The sequence below is a fragment of the Phyllostomus hastatus genome, unplaced genomic scaffold (assembly GCF_019186645.2).
Source record: "Phyllostomus hastatus isolate PE091 unplaced genomic scaffold, TTU_PhHast_1.1 phas_scaffold_78, whole genome shotgun sequence".
In the NCBI taxonomy this organism is placed as follows: Eukaryota; Metazoa; Chordata; class Mammalia; order Chiroptera; family Phyllostomidae; genus Phyllostomus; species Phyllostomus hastatus.
Window position 1 is genome coordinate 93,963,896 of NW_025334041.1, and position 15,937 is coordinate 93,979,832.

Genomic DNA, 15,937 nt, shown 5'->3' on the forward strand with positions numbered 1-15,937 from the left:
CTGTGCTAGTAAAGGGTAGAGGTAATTTTCTGATCTTCTAATAGGCTGCTACCAGAGAATACCCCTGCTTCTAAAGGGCACTATCCCACCTAATCCCCTTAGTAAGTCTGTAGTCCTTAAAGACAGCTCTTGATTCAAAACTGAATCTTGATAACCTGCCTATTAGCAAGTGCTTACCACCTTTAACAAGAACCCTTACTATATGTCAGATGCTCTGCTAAGTGCTCAACACAGAATCCCCTCAACAGCTCAATGAAATTGATATTATTTAGAGCTTAATAAATATTAACAAGTTTCCAATGGAAAATGTATTAAACATTTATATCAATAAATTTATTTTGGTTGGCTTTTAAAAATTTGTGTTTTTACATAGAAATGGAAAAACAGTAAAGTAGTATATGTTTGATCATTAATACAATGGTTGAGGAGTGGATTTTTCAAATCAGTTTATGAGTTTAGTTGCCATGTACCATATATGAATGAAAATTTTCAAACAATATTGACATAGACTATAAAATTCTAAAACTAGTTATAAACATATCTATTTTTTTTCTGTGAGTCAGGAGGCACTTAGGAATCTTCATAAACCTTAAAGCAGAAGTTCCCAAATGTCTGTCTTAGTTTAAGGACCTGTGAGGACCTGAGGTAGATGGGAAAAACATTATGAAATGTACATGCTTGCTGATTTATTAAGTTTGTTAGTAGAAATTATGCCTTTTCTACTTTCTGGTGTTAATATTGTTTCTTCATTTCTGGTTTCTCCTCATACCCCATTGAGGGTATTGAGTTTCCCAGTTAATTTTAAGCTAAAGATTAGTTTTCACAAAATAAGTATTAAACAAAACATATCAAAGAAACAAAAACACACATTTACTGATTTTTTCACAATGTAAAACTTGAATTAATTGGCTATGCATGTCTGGAAATTGGAGGGAAGTTCTAATTTTTGATATTGTGCTGGGCTACATGTGTGGCTCTCCTGCTGAATAAGTAAGACCCTGTCTGGGATACACACATTAAAGCATTGTGAATCTCATAGGAAGTTGGGGACAAGCAAAGATTATCAAAACCAGTGAACTGGGAACTGCAGGCAGAAGGGAGGAGTTTGGGGGCCTTGAAGGGTAGATGCCCAAAGCTGCCAGGAGTCTGAGCTCTGGGCCAATAAGTAGAGTGAGGGTGAGGAGAAACTCATTCTGGTCTACTTTTGCAGGTTAAAACAGGGTTACATGGATGGGCTCATTGAAGTGACTCTTGGACAATGACCAGAAAGTTTCAGAAGGGGGCCAAGAGGATCTCTGGGAGAGTGTCCTGATATAAGAAAAACTATGTACAAAGGTCCTAAGGTGGAAGCATGCCTGGAGTATTAAAGTAGCTGCAAGGAGGCCCATGCAGACTCCTGTGAGGAAAGTGGAAAGGGGAGAGTCGAAGGGGGTTGGATGGCATAACCACTTGTAGACCACTGCAAGGACTTTGATTTTTTTACTGAGTCGAATGGGAAACCACTTGAGGGAATTTAGCAGAGGAGGTTGCAACATGTGACAGGTTTTTTAAAAAAGGAATACTCTGCTCCTGTTTTGACAACTGACTACAGGTCTTGTGAGGTAAAGGCAGAAGCAGGGCGACAAGTTATAGGCTATTACAATAATATATGTGGGGTGAAAGTGAGAGAAATAAGATGGGTTCCAAAGTTTCTGGCTTAAATGAATGGAAAGGTATAGTTGTCTTTTACTGACACGGAAGAAAATAGAAGAGAAACAAGTTTTGAAATGAAGGTCGGGATTTTTAAGCATACTAAACTTTAGATACCAAGTGAAGATAGCAAAGTGGTAGCTAGATATGTTATTTTAGAATTCAGATAAAAGATAAGGCCTGAAGATATAAATTTTGGAGTCAAGAACATACAGTGTTGTAAGCCACCAGATTGGATGAGATCATCAAGGAAATGCATATAGAGTAGAGGACACTGGGGTCCGTAAAAATTTACAGGTAAGGATAAGGGAAGAAATCAATAATGAAGATTGAAAAGAAGGGGGTCAACAATACTGTAGAAAAACTAGGCATTGTGGCATATTTGAAGCCAAGAGAAAAAAAAAAAAAGATTTTCAAGCAGGAGGGAGTGATCAACTATGCCACCACAGGTCAAGCAGAATCAAGACAGAGACTGTTTGCTAGATAGCAGAGTAGTCAGTGGTCACCGACCCCAACGAGCTGTTTTGGTGGGAGCCAAAAGCCTGCTGAAATGAGTTCATGACAGCAGGGAGAGAAGTACATTCAACAGCAATAGGGACAACTCTCTGAAGGGCATGTGAAACTTGGTTGCACAAAACCAGTTTCACTTCTAGTTAAATACAAGAGATTGATTATTCACCTTTATCTCTTTCCTCCTCAAAATATCCCCCAAAATGACAATAAAAGAATGAGAGGAAAGAAAAAAAAGGAAAAAACAAAAGAAAAAAATAAACGGAAAAAAATGAGTGGGTCAAGGGGAGGAGAGTGGGTGGAGGTGAAAGAGGGTACAGGGGATAAATGGTAATGGAAAATAAATAAATTTAAAAAATAAAAAAGAATGAGAGGGTCATGTGGTTAGTCATGCCACAGGCATATAACTTCTTCTTTTTTAAAAAAATATTTATTCATTTTTAGAGAGGGAAGGGAGGGGGGGAGAGAGAGAGAGAGAGAGAGAAACATCAGTGTGTGGTTGCTGGGGGCCATGGCCTGCAACCCAGGCATGTGCCCTGACTGGGAATTGAACCTGCAATGCTTTGGTTTGCAACCCACACTCAATCCACTGAGCTACACCAGCCAGGGCACATATAACTTCTTTAGTAAAAGGTTTTATCTTTGCCTCAAGTAAGCCCTGTCCATTGTTTCTGTGCATCAACACACCTTTAAATAAATTGTAACCACCCTCAAGAGAGCACAATCTTGTTAGCTATCCTAAAACACAATCCCTGCCTTGCTTTTTCCTGACTATACCACTGTATGTAACCTTCCAATGTTCCTTCCTTAATTCCAAATGCATGAAAGAAGCTGTGAAACTTTTTCTTTGGGGCATCTGAGATCTTGTTCCCTGGCATAGGTCATTAGTTTGGCTCAAATAAACTCATTAAATTCTCAGAAAAAAAAGGGGGAGGGAGAAAAGAAAAAAAAGATTGAGAAGTATTAAACAACAAGGACAAAGCATAAAAGAGAAGACAACAATGAATGAGACTTTTAGAAGTCAGAAAGCAAAAGGATGCTAGGTAACTGACTTGGCAGAGGGGATGAAATGACACCCAAGACAGGGACTCTGACAACTAAGACTATTTATGCTACAGAACCTTTGAAAGACTCAACATTTGAGAGCATTGGGCACCACTCCTTGTAGCTAGCCACAGTACACAGAAACTAGGCAAATAAAAAAACAAGGCAATGTCAATGCCAAGAAAACCAAAAAGTTATTTGAGAAATGAATAGGAAGAAAAGAAACAGTATTAACATGATCACAATAATGCAAACATTCTCATTGACTTAACTAAGGGTTAAAATATCTTTATATGGGGAAGATTGGGTAAGAGGAAATGTGGGATAGTATAAGGCAGTCAATTTCTCCAAGGGGGATGAGGGGAAATAAAGAGGTTAATAGTTACCCTCTAAAACTGTAAGTCAAGAAATAGCAGAATGAGCACATTGTGTAGGAATAAGAAGGTAAAAACAGAATAGCAAAAAAGTTAAATGTGGTTGCTTTTGGGATAAGGACTCTGGAGTAAGGCAGGAGACTACTTTATTTCCTTAAGGTCACAATTTGATTTTTTTTAGAACCATGTGATTATATTAGTTTTGTAGTTAAAAATGTAAACGAATGGATAAAAAATACATAGGAACTTAAGACAAGTTGTTCAGTTAGGCAAATATTAAATATAAAACATTAACCATAACAATCTAGAATAAAAACTTCAAGTGGTGACAACATTGGTGAAGGAATACAGGCAAGGGGGACACAGTGTCTGGAGGAGAAAGCAGGGAGGATAACACCTTGCCAACATTCTTGTGTTGTTACAAGACTTCAATATTGATAACTTTAGCCCTGACCAGTGTGGCTAATAGTTCAGTTGGTTGGGTGTTGTCCTGCAAAGCAAAATGTGACCAGTTCGATTTCCAGTCAGGGCACATGCTCGGGTTGCAGGTTTGGTTCCCAGCTGGGGTGTGTACGAGAGGCAACCAATAGATGTTTCTCTCTCACATTGATGTTTCTCTCTTTGTCTTTCTCCCTCCCTTTCCTCTCTAAAAATAAATATTTTTTTAAATAACCACAACAAGAATAAAAACACATGAAGTTTTCAAACCTATATGAAATAACTGATAAAAACATGAGAAGCTATCAACTGGACATTTTAAATATATTCTTTTTAGAAATAACAGAGGCCAAAAAAATAAGCAAATATAAAGACAAATTTAAAATACAAGTTCAATCTAACATACTATTCAATCTAACCTAACTTCTCCATATTTCCACATGGAATAACAATACTCTGGTGCCCCTTTCTCCCTCGCTTACTGCTTCTCAGAGGAGGAGTGAGCTGAGATTGGTAAATTTGGAAGAAACTGTATACACGCAGTTTTCTACTTCCACTCTACTCTTACTATATCGCCTATCTCCAGTGAAGGTGCATTTTCTGGTCTGTTTTCCTGACCATTCTCTAAGTTTGGTGGGTCACTTTTTCTGAGACTTGGATAGTTTAATTCAGGGAAATAGTAGCAAACTCTATGTCATGCCTTCTGAAATGGCTTTAAACACAAAGTTTACAGACAATAGCCCCACCTGCCTACTTAAGGTCCTCAATCAGCTGTTCAATCTCTTATTCTTTTGTTCTATTTTCTTTGTCATTTGTTGCTTTCAGTTTTATATCCCATATATGAGTAAAAACATATGGTTGCTAACTTTTTTCTGACTTATTTCACTTAGTGTGATATTCTCAAGGTCAATCCATGTTGTTGTAAATGGCAGTATTTCATCTTTCCTTATGGCTTAGTATTCCATTGTATGTATGTATCAGAGCTTCTTTATCCAATTATCTACTGAAAGACACTTCAGTTGTTTCCATGTCTTGGCCACCATGAATAATACCACACTAATCATAGGGGTGCACATGTCTTTATGAATGTTTTTAAAATTTGGGAGTATCTACCAAAAGAGGTGCTGCTGGGTCATATAACTCTGTTCTTAATTTGTTGAGGACTCCACATACTGTTTTTCATAGTAGCTGTACCAGTTTACATTCCCAGTCAGCAGTGAATGAGGGTTCCTTTTTCTCTACAACCTCTCCAAAACTTACTTGTCTTGTTTATAATAGCCATTCAAACAGGTGTGAAGTGGTATCTCATTGTAGTTTTGATTTGTATCTCCCTAATAGGTAGTTGAGTACCTTTTCATATATCTATTGGCCATTTGCATGTCTTTCTAGGAGAAGTGTCTATTCAGGTCCTCTAACCATTTTTTAATTGGATTGTTTATTTGGTGTTGAGTTGTATGGGTTCTTTTCCTATTTTGGTTATTAACCCCTTGTTGGAGTTGTTTGCAATTATCTTCTCGCATTTGGTTGGTTGCCTTTTTGTTTGTTGATGGTCTATTTTGCTGTGCAGAAGCTTTTTAGTTTTATGTAGCCCCATTCATTTATTTTTGCCTTTACTTTCCTTGCCTTTACAGTCAAATTCATAGTCTTCTCTAAGACCAAGGCCCATAAATTTAGTCCTGTTTTCTTCTATGTAATTTATTGTTTCAGGCCTTATATTTACATCTTTGATCCACTTGGAGTTAATTTTTGTGTATGGGGACAAACAGCAGTCCAATTTCATTCTTTTGCTTGTGGCTTTCCAATATTTCCAGCACCATTTACTAAAGAGGTTTTTTTTCCTCCATTGTATGTTTTTAGCTCCTTTGTAAAAAAGTATTTGCTCATATACATGTGGGTTTATTTCTGGGCTCTCAATTCTGTTCCACTGGTCTGTGTGTCTGTTTTTCTGCCAATACAATGCTGCAATACCTCCAGCTTTGTTCTTTTTGCACAGGATTGCTTTGGCTATTTGGGGTCTTTTGTGGTTCCATACAATTTTTTTTCCTATTTTTTTAAAAATAAAAAGGCATTGGCATTTTGATGGAGATTGCATTACATATGTATATTGCTTTGGGTAACATGGCCATTTTAACTATGTTAATTCTTCCAATCCATAAAGATGAATATCTTTCCATTTCATTGTGTCTTTTTTAATCTCTTTTAAATAACGCTTTGTAGTTTTCCGTACTTAGGGTCTTCACATCCTTTGTTAAATTTATTTCTAGGTAGTTTATTTTCTTTGTTGCAATTGCAAAAGAAATTTTTTCATTTATTTTCCTGAAATTTCATTGGTAGTATATCGGAATGCAGTAATTTTTGTGCATAAATTTTTTTATCCTGCAACTTTGCTGTATTTGTTTATTATTTTTAATAGCTTTTTTTTGGTGGAATCTTTGCAGTTTTCTATATAAAGAATCATGCCATCTGCAAAAACTGAAACTTTTAGTTCTTCATTCCCAATTTGGATGCTTTTATTTTTTACTCTTGCCTGATGGCTCTGACTAGGACTTCCAGTATATGTTGAATAAGAGGGGTGAGAGTGGACATCCTTGTTTTGTTCCTGATCTTAGAGGAAAAGTTTTCAGTTTTTCATCACTGAGTATAATATTGAAGGTTTGTCAAAAATGGCCATATAGGTCAGCCTCTTATTCCTAAACATACAACCAGAGTTCAGCAGAAACCTGAGGAAACTCTTTATCATGAAAGACAGAGATAACCCACAGTGGGTAGGAGGTGGGAGGTTGTTTATTGTTTTTCCTATTACGTAGGAAAACAGAAACTTTGTAACAAAGCAAACAACCAGTTCAAACTTATGCAGAATGACTTAGACATATTGTGAGCCGCCTTCAAAATGCTGCCTGTTACACCATATTTTTAACTTGATAAGATCTGGATGAGCCTGGCCTAGGTTATAGCTGCATTTAGTTTGTTTTACCATGTGCTGATGAAATCCTTGCTCTTTTTCTCCAAGCCCTACTCTCAGGATCATCTTAGAACACACAAGTCTTCTGTTTTGATCTATTCCTGAGAACTGAACGATGCCCACACGACGCTTAAAAGTAGAAAAGCCTAAGCAGCTCACAACCCCCCACCCCATGGTGTTGGTATCAATTCTAGTAGCTGGTAGACCTTTCAAAAATATACTAACTGTGGATAATCCTAGACTTCCCAAGATTTGCTCAGGACCTTACCCAATGACTTCTCCAGAAAAAAACTCTTGATAAATTCTCAGAGAAACTGAAGCCAGACTGTGATCCAGTGCTTCTTTTTAGCTTATCTTCTCCTGGGGCACCTAATTAAATAGTGGCAATATTGCCTTCTATATACAGCTATGTTTCTGCATGCTACCTCATTTTTATATTAATCACTTTCCATACTCATTTATATGTATATATTTGATAAGGCAATTTATTTTATAAAAAATCCTATCAAGAAGGCATGCAAGAATGGTCAATATCAGAAAAATCAGTGTTATTCATTATATTACTATAATTAAAAATGAAAAATCAAAAGACCTTCTAAACAAATGCAGATTCAAATTACCAATGAAAAAGGAACTTCTTTTGATAAAGACTAGCTTGAAACTCACAGCAAACATCACATTTAATAGAGCAACTTTGGACTCTGAAGTAGAAATAAAATAAAAATGCCTGCTACCACAGCTACTGTGAATTACAGACTACCTGGCCAAAACAACAGGAATGGAAAGTATATGGGCTAAAAAGGAATAGGCTTTTTGCATTTGCATTTACACAGGCAACCTAGGAGGATCGATACTGTTAGAACTAATAAGCCACAAATACAAGATCAGCATACCACACTCAACATATTTCTCTGTACCAGAAAAACAGGATACCATTTTCAATGGCAACAGAAATTTTAACATTCCCAGGAATTCGCCAAAAAAATATGCATGATATCCTGAATAAATGGGAGAAATTATTTCATGAATGGGATGATCTGACCTTGTAAATGTTAATTCTCTCTAAATTAACCCATAAATCCAATGCAATTCCAATCAAGATCCCAGCAGCTTGTTTTAAAAAACTTGATGAAGTGATACTAAAACTTATACAAATGAATACAATTACAAAAATAGCTAATTTTCACAAAACAGGACAACATAGATTCACCTATTAGATACGAAGACATACTACAGTGGCATTATTAAGTTACATTAATTAAGACATTATTACATGGGAAAAGGCACTGATATATCAATAAAACAGAACTGAGAGCCCCGAACAGTTCCATGTACATGGTATGCATTGAAAGGGGGAAATTTTGGATTATTTAGTAGATGGTATTAGAAAAACTGACTACAATCCTACAATGATGCCCAGCAGACATTTATACTCACAATATCTGAAAGGATGTAACTTGTCACCAAGGTCACTTAGTTTGGCACTAGGATAGTAAACAAGCACAGTAAACATGATATGGAAAGGAGAGCATCCTCCTTAGAGAAGCCTCATGTGCCAGAGGAAGCACTGTCTTGTAAAAATCCCTGAAGATCTCCCATTCCAGCTCTCAGCAATGAGGAACAAGCTCAGTTACCAGTTGTACTTTACTCAGAAGTCTCTGAAAAGCCTATGCCTTTTCATTGTATATCAAAAAAATGTTGCTGGTTAAACATTTGACATTCTGTATCTATCTTAACCCTGTAGATATCTAAAATTATGCAAAAGAAAAGGTAAACCCAAGATAATTTTCCCAGAGTGAGAGAGAGAAGGGGTTTTGTTAACTCTTTCCCCTTAGTAACTAGCTGGAGAAAAAGTTGAACTCTTACCTTATACTACACCCAAATGTAAGTTCCAATTAAAATTAAAGACCTAAGTGTAAATGATAAAACGATAAAACTGAAAGAACAAGACCTAACAAACAATTGGGGAGAAAATTAAAGAATTCCATTCCATGAAGGACACCAAGACAAGAATGAACAGTGACTTAGTTATTTCCAACATCTGAAACTGACAAGGGAATAACATCTAGAATCTATAAAGAATTCCTTGTGCCATAATCAGCAAGAAAGAGAAAACCTTAATAGAAAAATGGGCAGCCCTGGCTGGTGTGGCTTAGTAGACTGAGTGCTGCCCTTCAAACCGAAAGGTTGCTGGTTTGATTTCCAGTCAGGGCACATGCCTGGGTTGTGGGCCAGGTTCCCACTGGGGGGCATGTGAGAGGCAACCAATCAATGTATCTCTCCCACACATTGATCTTTCTTTCCCTCTCTTTCTCCCTCCCTTCCCCTCTCTCTAAAAAAATAAAGTAATGAAAAAAGAAAAATAGGCAAATTAATGTAGTATTTTCCACAGAATGACTAAAAAGCCTAAGCTTAGCTTCATTAGTAATCAGATAATGCAGATTAAGACAATATACAATTTCACACATATCAGAATAACAAAAATCAGAAAATATCAAGCACTTCTAAAGATGTAGAGAACAGGGAAAACCTTATATCTTGCCGGTGCAAGTGTAAACTTGTCCAACCATTCGTAAGGGCAATCCAGCATTATTTAACTAAAATAAAAAATGCATGTACCTAAAACCCAGCCATTCTTCTCTAGGACACATATATTATCATAGAAACTACAGGGCAGGTTCATAGAAAGGCATGTACACATTTGTAGAAGTAGGAATAGCAGGAAGCAACCTAATTATCTATGACTAGAGGAAAAGATAAACTATGGTATGTGAATAAAATAACATGCATCAGTAAGAAACATGCTATATAAAGTAACATGAATAGGTCTTAAAACCCTAATATTTTATGAAAGTTAGAAGCAAAATGAGATTTATTTCACAATATCAATTTTATAAAATTGAGAACTTATATAAAATAAATATTACATAGTTTTTCCAAGAAATATATTCAAAATCTGGAAGAAGGCTTGAAAAGATAAATAGTAAATATAGTAAGGAATGGGGAGTATGGAACCGGAGGCAGGAGATGAACAAAAACTATTAGGGTACAATAAAACAAAACAAAAATGTAGCCTTTCTAGACCAATGATATTGATGTCAATAAAAAGTATGACCAGTAACTGACTTAGTTCTGAGCAACTGAAATTCTTAAAAATAAAAACATTTGTTTTACATGAGCAGAAACACTGTCGGGACTTAAGTTAGATTAGCTAAACACAATTTAAATGTGGAAAACTATTCATGGGGCATTATATATAAGTATCTCACAGTATTTGTGAGTTAGTTGGCTTTTTTCAAGATTACTATTATTATTATTATTATTATTATTATTATTATTATTTTAGAGAGAGAGGGGAAGAGGGAGAGAAACAGACCAGCTGCCTCTCACAAGCCCCTAACTGGGGACCTGGCCTGAAACCCATGCAAGTATCCTGATAGGGAATCCACTGCGCCACACCAGCCAGGGTGAGTTAGTTGACTTCAAAAGAAACAGTTCAGGACCTGGCCACGTAGCACAGTTGTTTACACCAAGGTTGTGGGTTCTATCCCTAGTTAGGGCATGTGCAGGAATCAAACAATGGATGCATAAATAAGAATAACAAATCTCTTTTTCTCTTTCAGTCTCTCTCCCTTCCTGTGTCCCTAAAATCAATAAATTTAAAAAAAAAACAGTTCTAAAGACTATATAATATGAAAGGATATTTCAAGTCAATGCTGAAAAAAAAAACAAAATCCCTTGTGCTGAATAAATATTCCTGTTTTCTTGCTAGGCTGTTCTGGTATTCATGAAAATAATTTTAATTATTTTGACAAAGTTACAAGAACAACCTGGAATTCTAGACTGACAATACTTTGTGACATTTTTACAGGATGTAATAAGTTTAAATATACATGGAAATATTTACTATGTGTCTTTTATTGGTTATGCTATTAGTTATCCCATTTTTTTCTTCTTCCCTTTAAACCCCAGCCCCCTGGACCCTCCTTCCCTCCAGCGTTTCCCCCCTTAGTTCATGTCCATGGGTTGTACATATAAGTTCTTTAGCTTCTCCATTTCCTATTCTTAACCTCCTCCTGTCTATTTTGTACCTACCAATTATGCTTCTTATACCTTGTACCTTTCCCCCATCTCCCCGTTCCTCCTACCCACTGATAACCTTCCACGTGATCTTCATTTCTGTGATTCTGTTCCTGTTCATTTACTTAGTTTGTTTTTTACGTTCGGTTGTTGAAGTTGTAAGTTTACTGTCATTTTACTGTTCATAGTTTTGGTCTATTTCTTAGATAAGTCCCTTTAACATTTACTCTAATAAGGGCTTGGTGATGATGAACTCCTTTAACTTGACCTTATCGGGGAAGCACTTTATCTGCCCTTCCATTCTAAATGATAGCTTAGCTGGATAGAGTAATCTCAGATGTAGGTTACTTGGAATACTCCTTTCCAGCCTCTTGTCTGCAAGGTTTCTTTTGAGAAATCAGCCTGAAGTCTTATGGGAACTCCTTTGTAGGTAACTGTCTCCTTTTCTCTTGCTGCTTTTAAGATTCTCTCATCTTTAATCTTGGGTAATGTAATTATGTGTCTTGGTGTGTCCTTCCTTGGGTCCAACTTCTTTGGGATTCTCCTGGACTTGCATGTCTACTTCCTTCACCAGATAAGGGAAGTTTTCCTTAATTATTTGTTCAAATAAGGTTCCAACTTCTTGCTCTTCCTTTTCTCCTTCTGGCACCCCTATGATTCCGATGTTGGAATGTTTAAAGTCATCCCAGAAGTTCCTATGCCTCTCCTCATTTTTTTTTTGAATTCTTGTTTCTTCATTCTGTTGCAGCTGAATGTTTTTTTTCCCCAAATCGTTGATTTGAGTCACATTTTCCTTCCCTTCATTGTTAGTTTTTATTTCATTTTGTATAGCCTTTACTTCTTCCTTTATTTTGCATCCATACTCAATCATTTCTGTGAGCAGCCTGATTACCTTTGTTTTGAACTCTCCATCTGCTAGGTTGGCTATTTCCTTGTTGCTTAGTTCTTTTTCTGGAGTTTTAATGTGTTCTTTCATTTGGGATATATTATTTTTATCTTGGCCCACCAGCTACCTTGTAAGAGGTGGAGCCTTAGGTATTTGCCAGGGTGGGGCAACCCACATTGCTGTGTTGTGGCACTGTGTGTGTGGTGGGGGTTGGTCAGAGAGGGAACAATGGCGCTTGCTTGTCTCTCACCCTGCTTTCAGTCACTTTCCCTGCTGCCCACAAGTGAATTGGGCCCTTATAGTGCTGATTTTTGGGTGGGTGGGTTTGTGTACATTCTAGGACCATGTGGGTCCTTTCAATGGACTTCCTGTGAGGATAAGTTTCTCCCATCACTGCAAACCCACAGGTTTTTGCAGCCAGAGGTCTTTAGGACTTATTTCCATGTGCTAGACACCTGGATTGTGCGGTCTCACTCCCCAGTTGTTCCTCTTGGTTTATCCACATGTGAATATGGGACTGCTTGGTCTGCCAGCCACCACCTTGCTGTGTGTCCTCTCCACCCTGGCTGCCTGTTTCCACCTCTCCTACCAGTATGGATGATTGTTTTTTCTTTAACTCTTTGTCAGATTTCCATAACATTTGATTTTCTGGCAGTTCTTGTTTTTTTGTTTTCAAATTGGTGATTGTCCTTCTTTTGGTTGTGTGAGGAACCAAAGTGTATATACCTACACCTCCATCTTGGCTGAAGTCTACATGGAAACATTTATAAAACATATAACTGCTGTAACATCTTACTTTTGATTGTTTTATATATATATATATATATATATATATATATATGCTATCTTAAAAATATATTTTACTGGTTATGCTATTACAGTTGTCTCATTTTCCCCTCTTTATTCCCCTCTGCCCTCACACCCCCTCCCACCCACATTCCCCACCCCTTTAGTTCATGTCCATGGGTCATGCCTGTAAGTTCTTTGGCTTCTACATTTCCTATACTATTCTTAACCTCCCCCTATTTTCTACCTACCATTTATGCTACTAATTCTCTATACCTTTTCCCCCTCTCTCTTCCACTCCTACTCCCCTGCTGATAACCCTCCATGTGATCTCTATTTCTGTGATTCTGTTCCTGTTCTAGTTGTTTGTTTAGTTTGTTTTGTTTTTGGTGTGGTTGTTAATAACTGTGAGTTTGCTGTCATTTTACTGTTCATATCTTTTATCTTATTTTTCTTAGATAAATCCCTTTAACATTTTACATAAGGGCTTGGTGATGATGAACTCCTTTAACTTGACCTTATCTGGGAAGCACCTTATCTGCCCTTCCATTCTAAATGATAGCTTGGCTGGATAGAACAATCTTGGATGTAGGTCCTTGCCTTTCATGACTTGGAATACTTATTTCTAGCCCCTTTTTGCCTGCAAGGTCTCTTTTGAGAAATCAGCTGACAGTCTGATGGGAACTCCTTTGTAGTTAACTGTCTCCTTTTCTCTTGCTGCTTCTGGGATTCTCTCCTTCATTTTTACCTTGGCTAATGTAATTATGATGTGCCTTGGTGTGTTCCTTCTTGGGTCCAACTTATTGGGACTCTCTGAGCTTCCTGAACTTCCTGGAAGTCTATTTCCTTTGCCAGATTGGGGAAGTACTCCTTCATTATTTGTTTCAAATAAATTTTTCAATTTCTTGCTCTTCTTCTTCTCCTTCTGGTACCCCTATGATTCGAATGTTGGAACATTTAAAGATGTCCTGGAGGTTCCTAAGCCTCTCCTCCTTTTTTTGAATTCTTGTTTCTTCATTCTTTTCTGTTTGCATATTTCTTTCTTTTTTCTGGTCAACGCCATTGATTTGAGTCCCAGTTTCCTCCTCATCATTGTTGGTTCCCTGTATATTTTCCTTTATTTCACTTAATGTAGCCTTTATTTTTTAATCTAATTTGCAACCACATTCAACCAATTCTCTAAACATCCTGATTATCAGTATTTTGAACTGTGCATCTGATAGGTTGGCTAGCTCTTCATTACTTTGTTGTATTTTTTTCTGGAGCTTTGATCTGTCCTTCCATTTGGGCCATTTTTGTTTTGTTTTGTTTTGTTTTGGCATGCCTGCTACATCTAAGGGGTGGAGCCTTAGGTGTTCACCAGGGCTGGGCAACCCCTGTCACTGTGTTGTGGCAATGTATGTGGGGGAAGGGTCTGAGAGGGAACAATGGCACTTGCTCCACTCTCTGCCAGTTTTCAGTCACTTCCCCCACTACCCACAATCAAATTGGGCCCTTCTGGTGCTGACTCCTAGGTGGATGGGCTTTTGTACATTCTAGGACCTTGTGGGTCTCTCCAACAAACTCTCCTGTGAGGCTGGGAGTGTCTCCTGCTGCCTCAGGCCCTATCAGTGTTTTCAATTAGAGGTTTGAGGCTTTATTTCCCTGCACTGGAGCCCTGGGTTGCATGGTTTGTCTTGCTCCCCAGTTATTCCTCCCAGTTTATCTGCATTGCAAATATGGGACTGCCCGCTCCACCAGCTGCTGTCTTGCGGCGAGTCCTCTCCACCCTGCTGCTCGTCTCTGCCCCCTGCTGGTCTGGATGAATGTTTTTTCTTTAACTCCTTGGTTGTCAGACTTCCATACAGTTTGATTTTCTGTCAGTTCTGGTTGTTTTTTGTTTTTAAATTTTTGTTGCCCTTCTTTTGGTTGTGCGAAGAGGCACAGTGTGTTTACTATGCCTCCATCTTGGCTGGAACTATGGATTTTGCTTTGTATTTTTAAAAAACACTCTCAACTTCCTCCCTTTTGGCAGTCTGAACAGCACATGGCGGTTGGCAAGAACAAGCACCTTACAAAAGCCAAGAAGAAAGTGGTCAACCCATTTTCTATTAAAGATTGGTATAATATGAAAGTACCAGCTATGTTCAATATAAGAAATATTGGAAAAACACTAGTCATGAAGACTCAAGTAACCAAAATCGCGTCTGATGATCTCAAGGGTTGTGTTTTTGAGGTGACCCTAGCTGATCTGCAGAATTATGTAGCTGCATATAGAAAATCTGAGGTAATTATTTATGACATTCAGAGAAAACACTGCCTAATTTCTGTGGTATGGATCTTACCCATAACAAAATGTGCTCCATGGTCAAAAAATGGCAGGTCATGAATGAAACTCATTTTGATGTCAAGACTACTGATGGGTATTTGCTTCATCAGTTCTATGCTGGTTTTACTAAAAAATACAACAATTAGATTCTGAAAACCTCTTATTCTCAGAATCAATAGGTCCACCAAACCTGGAAAAAGATTATGGAAATTACCTGAGAGGTACAGACAAATGATGTGAAAGAAGTGGTCAATAAATTGATTCCAGATAGCATTGGAAAAGACATAGGAAAGGCTTGTCAATGTATTTATCCACTCCATCATGTCTTTGTTAGAAAAGCCAAAATGCTAAAGAAGCTCAAGTTTGAACTGGGAAAACTCAAATAACTTCACAATGAATGTAGCAGTTCTGGAAAAGCTATGGGTGATGAGACAAGTGCTAACATTAACAAGCTGATGGATAATGAGTTCCCGGTTCAAGAATCTGTTTAAAATTCAGATTAATGGTGACAAATAAAAAAATTCTACTTGTGAAAAAAAAAGAAAGCTCTCTCATGTGAGGCAGACATAGCTATGCTCAACATTATCAATGAGGCAACTAAAACTCATGTGAGTTAAATCTTATAGTAAGTAGTAGTGGTGTCCAGATTAGATTCCAAAACCTAGATTTGTGGTCTTACTTTTATTTAACTCACCTTCTTGATAATTTATATGTAAATGTAAATTTAGTATTTTCCTTTAACTCACAAGGAAACAGAATAGACACACTGGTTTGCAGTCGTTAATATACACAATGAAATGAAGAAAAATAGAAACTTTTTATATCAATTCCAATCTTGAACAAAGAATTAAGTGTTTTAT

General features: G+C 37.2%; 1 pseudogene; it reads left to right on the forward strand.

Moving 5' to 3' along the window:
• The first annotated feature begins 14,795 nt into the window (after nucleotides 1–14,795).
• On the forward strand, nucleotides 14,796–15,844 carry LOC123811622 (annotated as a pseudogene).
• Nucleotides 15,845–15,937: the final 93 nt, after the last annotated feature.